Source organism: Bombus vancouverensis, chromosome 16 (genome assembly GCF_051014615.1).
Source record: "Bombus vancouverensis nearcticus chromosome 16, iyBomVanc1_principal, whole genome shotgun sequence".
Lineage (NCBI taxonomy): Eukaryota > Metazoa > Arthropoda > Insecta > Hymenoptera > Apidae > Bombus > Bombus vancouverensis.
Genome location: NC_134926.1, coordinates 32,501 through 42,500, shown reverse-complemented (window position 1 = coordinate 42,500; position 10,000 = coordinate 32,501). Strand labels below are relative to the sequence as shown.

Genomic DNA, 10,000 nt, shown 5'->3' with positions numbered 1-10,000 from the left:
CGCCATCGAGTTTAGGTTTTTGGTTCTCTCTTCTCTCCTCTCTCGACCGAGTTCCCATATTTGCTTTCTCTCTCAGTCTCGCCAAATATAATATTCGTTTAAGACGACGTCGGGGGCGCGGACCTTCGTGCGTCGAACACCGGCAAACGTAGCATATATCGCCTGATATGAAAAAAAAATCGGTCACGAGGAGAACACTACGAGTATATACGTTCGATAACCGATACACGAAGCGGTGCATAAGCGGGCGGTCGCCCTCGTAAGGACGACTCACGACGCCGCGAGCACTCACGCAGGTCCGTGACGGTTCTCTCCGCTCTTATTCGTATCCCTTCGTATACCTTCGTCCGACTCGGAAACGTTCTCTTACAGTTTTTAAGAAGAACGACGGCGGGTTGTCAAGGCAAGAAGGGACAGAGAGAGACAGAGGTAGAGTTTCGTAGTCTCCCGTGAACACGATAGATTATATATCGAGCATGCGTACGACTTGCACGGTCTCTGCACGACCGCGACGAACGCCGACGAGCGTCCAACAATCGCTCGTACGTCGCGTATGTTCTCTCCGTCCGCTCTTATTCGTATCCTCGTTCTTGTACCTTCGTCCGACTCTGAAACGTTCTCTTATATAAAGAACGACGGCGGGTTGTTAAGGCAAGAAGGGACAGAGAGAGACAGATACGGAGAGTAACGATACGCAACGCAAGCAGTCTTAGGTTTACGTGAGCAACCCTCAGCCAGGCGTGGTCCAGGAATTGTATCCGTGGACCGCAATGTGCGTTCGAAATGTCGATGTTCATGTGTCCTGCAGTTCACACGTTGACGCGCAATTAGCTGCGTTCTTCATCGACCCACGAGCCAAGTGATCCACCGTTCAGGGTAATCTTTTATAAATTTTGCAACAGTTCAATACTCAAATGTACTCTTCTCGGTTCTAGCGAAGCCGAGTTCCGTCACGTTCGACCAACGGGAATCGAACGCGCAGAAGTCGCCATAGGATTGACGACACAAAAACGTTCGAAAAAAAAGAAACCGACGAACGCGCGAAGATACGCGCGTTCGCCGGCCGGGCGTAAAGTACATTATGATATATAACAACCATCGAGATCGAAGCTCCGTTCGTCAGGAAACGACGGGGATATATACACCCGATTCTGAATCCTCTGTACAGCACACGATCTCGCGAACGAGTAAGGACGGTGGCTAGCCCATGTTTTATATGTGTTTGATTCTACTCTCTCGTCCAATTATTCAAGAAACAGCGCGCGTGCATCTCTCCATCGTTCGGGTGATAGTAAAGATTCGATGGGATTTGCGCGGCCGTCCGCCTCGAGCGGTCTTTCGTCCCAATAACCAGAAGCAGAGTTTGAAAAACTCTAGCGACGGCACGGGTGTCCGACTCACGACATCGAGGTTTCGAAGCCGGCGATCCCCTCCGAACGGATGGCGACCACGCGACGACTGAAAGCATGAAAAATCGACGAAAGATAGAACACATCTCCGTTCGGGTGATGTTTTTTTTAAAAAAAAAAAACAAAAATTCGATGGTACTCGCAGCCATCGTCCTCGCGCGGTCTTTCGTCCCAACATCCAGAAGCAGAGTTTGAAAAGCTCTAGCGACGGCACGGGTGTCCGACTCACGACAACGAGGATAGACAGCCGGTTCCCTCCGAACGGGTTATGCGACGACGATAAACTCGATGAAACTTTAGTCTCGTTCAGGTAGTGTGTGTGTCTTGTAAATCAAAAATTCGATGGGACTCTCATCCATCGTCCTCGCGCGGTCTTTCGTCCCAACATCCAGAAGCAGAGTTTGAAAAACTCTAGCGACGGCACGGGTGTCCGACTCACGACAACGAGGATAGACAGCCGGTCCCCTCTGAACGGTATATTATATATATGCGATGATAGACGACAAACTGGATGAAACTAAGTCTCGTTCAGGTAGTGTGTACATCAAAAATTCGATGGAACTCGCATCCGTCGTCCTCGCGCGGTCTTTCGTCCCAATATCCAGAAGCAGAGTTTGAAAAACTCTAGCGACGGCACGGGTGTCCGACTCACGACAACGAGGAAAGACAGCCGGTCCCCTCTGAACGGTATATTATATGAAACTTTAAGTCTCGTTCAGGTAGTGTGTACATCAAAAATTCGATGGAACTCGAATCCGTCGTCCTCGCGCGGTCTTTCGTCCCAATATCCAGAAGCAGAGTTTGAAAAACTCTAGCGACGGCACGGGTGTCCGACTCACGACAACGAGGATAGACAGCCGGTCCCCTCTGAACGGTATATAATATACATTATGCGACGGTAGACGATCAACTAGACGAAACTTTAGTCTCGTTCAGGTGGTGTAAAAAAATTCGATGGGATACGCACGCACGGCTGTCGTCGTCCTCGAGCGGTCTTTCGTCCCAATATCCAGAAGCAGAGTTTGAAAAACTCTAGCGACGGCACGGGTGTCCGACTCACGACATCGAGGCTTCGAAGCCGGCGGCATTCCCCTCTGAACGAACTTCGGCTACACTAGTTACGAATCGTTGCTACACATCGTCTTCATCGTCGTCGTCGTCGTCGACATCGACATCGACATCGACATCGACATCGACATCGTATCATCATCATCATCGGTCATCGTCGCATAGCGGGCCAACATCCACGCGATGCGTCTTCGTTCTAGGTTACCCGATCCACGAGTATGTTACACGTGGTTTCGTTATTTCGAACGAAACGACACACGAAGAGCACACGCCCTGTGGGTAGGAAGCACGTTTCGAGAACGACGAGAGTTTCGATGAAAGAGACGAGAGAAGTCGACGCAGAAGGTATCCATGGATCTTCGAAGAGAACCTTCGAAGATGTATATCGGTATCCTTTCGCTCTGCGCGACTCGCTACAAGTTCTTTCGCTCTCGTCGACTCGTTCTAGACGCTTCGTTCGATCCCAAAGAGGAGTCTTCGATATGTCCCGTTGCTAGGAGGAGAACAAACGCAACACAGACCACGAAACATAGAAGAGAATAGGCGAGCATGATCTCTCCGACACGAGGCACTTTAGAGATTTTCTTATTAGTTTGCATGGACTTTTATATTCGTTCGTACGGTTTCCACGATGCAAATACGAAATACGAGATCGTGACGGCGGGTCTTTCTGTGTACGGCCTCTCGCAGGCGCCACGACTGCATTTCTCTTTACACGTGGTTTCCATCGTAATTTTTTTCGTTTGATATCGAGCCTTAACTTTTGTTGGCTCTTTCGAAGCTAGAGTTCCCTTTTATTAGAATTTCATATATATATATGTTTTATTCGGAGACGGCGGGTCTTTCTGTTTACGACCTCACGCAGGCGCCTCGAATAAGTTTCATTCGCATTTCGTTTTTATACTTATACATATCTCTTCATCCCGATGATCGAGAGAGAGTGCCACCTTCTCTTCGTATAATTCCGTAGCTGGAGGGTCGTCTCCTCCTTAAGAATATTACTATTCGTGCCAACGGAGGTTGCCAAGCTCCCTGGCGTTTTCGTTTGTTAAAGTATATAGCTTGTTAATACGTCGTATATACTTTCGTCGATACAGGAGGAGTACAGCTCCTTACCGACCATTGATATATATTTCATAGTTTTTATATGTGTTCAAGTCAAATTCTTTTGGTATCGTATCGTTAATGATCCTTCCGCAGGTTCACCTACGGAAACCTTGTTACGACTTTTACTTCCTCTAAATGATCAAGTTTGGTCATCTTCCCGGTAACATCGGCAATGCTTATCACATTGGCCGCGCACCAGTCCGAAGACCTCACTAAATCATTCAATCGGTAGTAGCGACGGGCGGTGTGTACAAAGGGCAGGGACGTAATCAACGCGAGCTTATGACTCGCGCTTACTGGGAATTCCTCGTTCATGGGGAATAATTGCAAGCCCCAATCCCTAGCACGAAGGAGGTTCAGCGGGTTACCCGGGCCTTTCGGCCAGGGAAAACACGCTGATTCCTTCAGTGTAGCGCGCGTGCGGCCCAGAACATCTAAGGGCATCACAGACCTGTTATTGCTCAATCTCGTGCGGCTAGAAGCCGCCTGTTCCTCTAAGAAGATTTGTTTGTACGTTGGTAGTAAAAACCCACCGACCGAAGCCGGGGGCCTTCGAGATACCATAAGTTACGTCTATTTAGCAGGCTAGAGTCTCGTTCGTTATCGGAATTAACCAGACAAATCGCTCCACCAACTAAGAACGGCCATGCACCACCACCCACCGAATCAAGAAAGAGCTATCAATCTGTCAATCCTTCCGGTGTCCGGGCCTGGTGAGGTTTCCCGTGTTGAGTCAAATTAAGCCGCAGGCTCCACTCCTGGTGGTGCCCTTCCGTCAATTCCTTTAAGTTTCAGCTTTGCAACCATACTTCCCCCGGAACCCAAAAGCTTTGGTTTCCCGGAAGCTGCCCGCCGAGTCATCGGAGGAACTTCGGCGGATCGCTGGCTGGCATCGTTTATGGTTAGAACTAGGGCGGTATCTGATCGCCTTCGAACCTCTAACTTTCGTTCTTGATTAATGAAAACATTTTTGGCAAATGCTTTCGCTTCTGTCCGTCTTGCGACGATCCAAGAATTTCACCTCTAACGTCGCAATACGAATGCCCCCATCTGTCCCTATTAATCATTACCTCGGGGCTCCGAAAACCAACAAAATAGAACCGAGGTCCTATTCCATTATTCCATGCACACAGTATTCAGGCGAAGGTAGCCTGCTTTAAGCACTCTAATTTGTTCAAAGTAAACGTATCGGCCCACCTCGACACTCAGTGAAGAGCACCGCGATGGGATATTAGTTGGACCGCCCGCGAGGAGCTAAGCCCACCGATAGGACGTACCACATAATGCCAGTTAAACACCGCGAGCGGTGAACCGACACTGTGACACACAGATTCAACTACGAGCTTTTTAACCGCAACAACTTTAATATACGCTATTGGAGCTGGAATTACCGCGGCTGCTGGCACCAGACTTGCCCTCCAATTGGTCCTCGTTAAAGGATTTAAAGTGTACTCATTCCGATTACGGGGCCTCGGATGAGTCCCGTATCGTTATTTTTCGTCACTACCTCCCCGTGCCGGGAGTGGGTAATTTGCGCGCCTGCTGCCTTCCTTGGATGTGGTAGCTGTTTCTCAGGCTCCCTCTCCGGAATCGAACCCTGATTCCCCGTTACCCGTTACAACCATGGTAGGCGCAGAACCTACCATCGACAGTTGATAAGGCAGACATTTGAAAGATGCGTCGCCGGTGCTAGACGACCATGCGATCAGCACAAAGTTATTCAGAGTCACCAAAACAAACGATGGACGGACAGACGAGCCATCCGCCACCGATTGGTTTTGATCTAATAAAAGCATTCCTACCATCTCTGGTCGGAATCTGTTTGCATGTATTAGCTCTAGAATTACCACAGTTATCCAAGTAAATGTAGGTATGATCTAAGAAACCATAACTGATTTAATGAGCCATTCGCGGTTTCACCTTAATGCGGCATGTACTGAGACATGCATGGCTTAATCTTTGAGACAAGCATATGACTACTGGCAGGATCAACCAGGGATCTTATTCGTATAACAATTCTTATAAATTTCGTTTAAGTTCTCTTCGTGTCGTAGGTGGGACGTAAGCACCGTACGACGAGACTTTTCGTTCTTAAGATAGATATATTATAAAATATATCTCTTAGCGACGTTCGAGATACACCCATAGTTCAGTAATAATCTTCGAACGCCGCTCGCAGCCACTTTGTAATTCTCAACTTCTCCTCTCTCTCTCTCATAGTATTATATAAAATGTTTAAGAATCATACTTCTAAAGGAACATTCTATAATGCTGTCTTCGTGTAAAAAGACTTATATCTCTCCTCCTCTCTCAACTCTTAGAATATCTTAGCGGTAAAGCACGTATACACACCTCACGCTGAACGAACAAGCGCGTATCCCAGTGCGTCGCGCTGGACATACCGTAAGAATATTCTTCCTTTTCGGTAGAACATTCTCGGTAGAAGACATACTACGCAAAGATAGTACGCTCTACCGGCCCGTCGAATACTTCTGCGAAAGCAGAAGTTGTTATAGAAAGCAGACGGTTATAATCCCTTGAGTGAATCGATACTCAGTTAGTACAAGCACACACGCATCTAACAACTTTTGTTAGAATACGTACACACAGGTCACCAGCTTCCCGACTCAGGGGAACCTTGCCACGATATTTGGTCATTACGTCCAGGACAGCGACCCGCGGCGCAGCAGTGTAGAGAAAAAACCAGTACGAGAACGGAGGAACAGTCGAGAAATAGCGTAAAATACACTAAGACTCGAGGAGCGGTGACTGAATTCTCAACCGAGGCCGTAGAATAGCCACGCGCTCAACGCTGCTCCGACCGAACCGTCCGGCTCGACGTCTCTCTTATAGATACGAAAGCGCCAGCCGGAAGGCCGGCGCCGGCCGGGCTAGCGGCCGCGCGCTTACGGTGCAAAACCTCCGTAGCAACGTACCGTTCGGAAGGGACGCTGGAACTTAGTCTCGCGAACGCTCGATCACTACTACACAAAGCCAATATCCAACCATCGAAATACATTACCAGACGTTTTATTAACATAATAAAAATGCATTTTTACCAAAAAATTAATTTTTTTTTTCACCGAAAAATTGCATCAGTAAACATACTCTTTTATCGAATACGGAAAACAAACAAGTTTATAATCAATTACAATACGTTAAAATAAGTAGAAATATGCAAAAAAATATATACCTTGTAACGTTAATTAACGAAAAAATTAGAAAAATATCCCAGTCGTGTCAGTTCGGCGAACGCTAATTTTTTGAAAAAATCGATCAAAATGTTTAATCCCGACGTATTTAATAGAGATATAACGATTCCCGTAAAAAAATTTATACCTTATAACGCTTTTTAACGAATAAACTCGAAAAAACTTTTTCGCACTCGGAATTTTTCTAAGTCCCAACGTACCGGCTCGGAATTTTTCTATGTTCCAACGACCGGTCGTGTCGGTCCGAACGTTTTTATATCCGTCTGCCGACGATATAAACGCTTAATCCCGACGTATTTTATCGAGTTATAACGATTTATGTAAAAATATTCGTACCTCGTAACGCTTTTTAACGAATTAACTCGAAAAGAGTGTTCGGTCCGAAAATTTTCCAAGTTCGAACGACCGGCCGCATAGGTCCGTTTTTAAAAATCGTTCTCGGACGGAAATAAACCATTAATCCCGACGTATTTTGTCGTGTTACGTCGATTTATGCAAAAAAATTCATACCTTGTAACGCTTTTAACCGAGTAAACTCGAAAAAACTTTTTCGCACTCGGCATTTTTCCAAGTCCCAACGTACCGGCTCGGAATTTTTCTATGTTCCAACGACCGGTCGTGTCGGTCCGAACGTTTTTATATCCGTCTGCCGACGATATAAACGCTTAATCCCGACGTATTTTATCGAGTTATAACGATTTATGTAAAAACATCCGTACCTCGTAACACTTTTTAACGAGTTATTTCGAGGGGAACTTTCGGCCTTTTCGTAACGGGGCGAAAAAATTCAAAGTTCCAACGTCCCAGTCATGTTGGTCCGGCGGATGAAATTTTTTAAAAAAATAAAGTGAAATCGTAACGTTCGACTAGATTTCGTCGAAACATAACGATTTCGCTGATAATTTCGATACCTTATAACGCTTTTTCTCGAGTTATTTCGAGTTGAACTTTCGGTACTTTCGTGGCGGTGCGAAAAAATTCTAAGTTCCAACGTCCCGGTCATGTTGGTCCGGTGGATGAAATTTTTTAAAAAAATAAAGTGAAATCGTAACGTTCGACTAGATTTCGTCGAAACATAACGATTTCACTGATAATTTCGATACCTTATAACGCTTTTTCTCGAGTTATTTCGAGTTGAACTTTCGGTACTTTCGTGGCGGTGCGAAAAAATTCTAAGTTCCAACGTCCCGGTCATGTTGGTCCGGTGGATGAAATTTTTTAAAAAAATAAAGTGAAATCGCTACTTTCGACTAGATTTCGTCGAAACATAACGATTTCGCTGATAATTTCGATACCTTATAACGCTTTTTCTCGAGTTATTTCGAGTTGAACTTTCGGTACTTTCGTGGCGGTGCGAAAAAATTCTAAGTTCCAACGTCCCGGTCATGTTGGTCCGGTGGATGAAATTTTTTAAAAAAATAAAGTGAAATCGCTACTTTCGACTAGATTTCGTCGAAACATAACGATTTCGCTGATAATTTCGATACCTTATAACGCTTTTTCTCGAGTTATTTCGAGTTGAACTTTCGGTACTTTCGTGGCGGTGCGAAAAAATTCTAAGTTCCAACGTCCCGGTCATGTTGGTCCGGTGGATGAAATTTTTTAAAAAAATAAAGTGAAATCGCTACTTTCGACTAGATTTCGTCGAAACATAACGATTTCACTGATAATTTCGACACCTTATAACGCTTTTTCTCGAGTTATTTCGAGTTGAACTTTCGGTACTTTCGTGGCGGTGCGAAAAAATTCTAAGTTCCAACGTCCCGGTCATGTTGGTCCGGTGGATGAAATTTTTTAAAAAAATAAAGTGAAATCGTAACGTTCGACTAGATTTCGTCGAAACATAACGATTTCACTGATAATTTCGATACCTTATAACGCTTTTTCTCGAGTTATTTCGAGTTGAACTTTCGGTACTTTCGTGGCGGTGCGAAAAAATTCTAAGTTCCAACGTCCCGGTCATGTTGGTCCGGTGGATGAAATTTTTTAAAAAAATAAAGTGAAATCGCTACTTTCGACTAGATTTCGTCGAAACATAACGATTTCGCTGATAATTTCGATACCTTATAACGCTTTTTCTCGAGTTATTTCGAGTTGAACTTTCGGTACTTTCGTGGCGGTGCGAAAAAATTCTAAGTTCCAACGTCCCGGTCATGTTGGTCCGGTGGATGAAATTTTTTAAAAAAATAAAGTGAAATCGTAACGTTCGACTAGATTTCGTCGAAACATAACGATTTCACTGATAATTTCGATACCTTATAACGCTTTTTCTCGAGTTATTTCGAGTTGAACTTTCGGTACTTTCGTGGCGGTGCGAAAAAATTCTAAGTTCCAACGTCCCGGTCATGTTGGTCCGGTGGATGAAATTTTTTAAAAAAATAAAGTGAAATCGCTACTTTCGACTAGATTTCGTCGAAACATAACGATTTCGCTGATAATTTCGATACCTTATAACGCTTTTTCTCGAGTTATTTCGAGTTGAACTTTCGGTACTTTCGTGGCGGTGCGAAAAAATTCTAAGTTCCAACGTCCCGGTCATGTTGGTCCGGTGGATGAAATTTTTTAAAAAAATAAAGTGAAATCGCTACTTTCGACTAGATTTCGTCGAAACATAACGATTTCGCTGATAATTTCGATACCTTATAACGCTTTTTCTCGAGTTATTTCGAGTTGAACTTTCGGTACTTTCGTGGCGGTGCGAAAAAATTCTAAGTTCCAACGTCCCGGTCATGTTGGTCCGGTGGATGAAATTTTTTAAAAAAATAAAGTGAAATCGTAACGTTCGACTAGATTTCGTCGAAACATAACGATTTCACTGATAATTTCGATACCTTATAACGCTTTTTCTCGAGTTATTTCGAGTTGAACTTTCGGTACTTTCGTGGCGGTGCGAAAAAATTCTAAGTTCCAACGTCCCGGTCATGTTGGTCCGGTGGATGAAATTTTTTAAAAAAATAAAGTGAAATCGCTACTTTCGACTAGATTTCGTCGAAACATAACGATTTCGCTGATAATTTCGATACCTTATAACGCTTTTTCTCGAGTTATTTCGAGTTGAACTTTCGGTACTTTCGTGGCGGTGCGAAAAAATTCTAAGTTCCAACGTCCCGGTCATGTTGGTCCGGTGGATGAAATTTTTTAAAAAAATAAAGTGAAATCGCTACTTTCGACTAGATTTCGTCGAAACATAACGATTTCGCTGAT

The 10,000-nt window shown here is 44.7% G+C and overlaps 2 non-coding genes across 2 annotated transcripts; both read right to left on the bottom strand.

Annotated features, from left to right (window-relative positions):
* Positions 1-724: 724 nt before the first annotated feature.
* LOC143303847 (5.8S ribosomal RNA) lies at positions 725-879 on the bottom strand. Its single transcript, XR_013060498.1, has one exon. It is a non-coding gene; the product is annotated as a 5.8S ribosomal RNA (ribosomal RNA).
* A 2,781-nt stretch (positions 880-3,660) lies between these two features.
* On the bottom strand, positions 3,661-5,583 carry LOC143303833 (small subunit ribosomal RNA). Its single transcript, XR_013060484.1, has one exon. It is a non-coding gene; the product is annotated as a small subunit ribosomal RNA (ribosomal RNA).
* Positions 5,584-10,000: the final 4,417 nt, after the last annotated feature.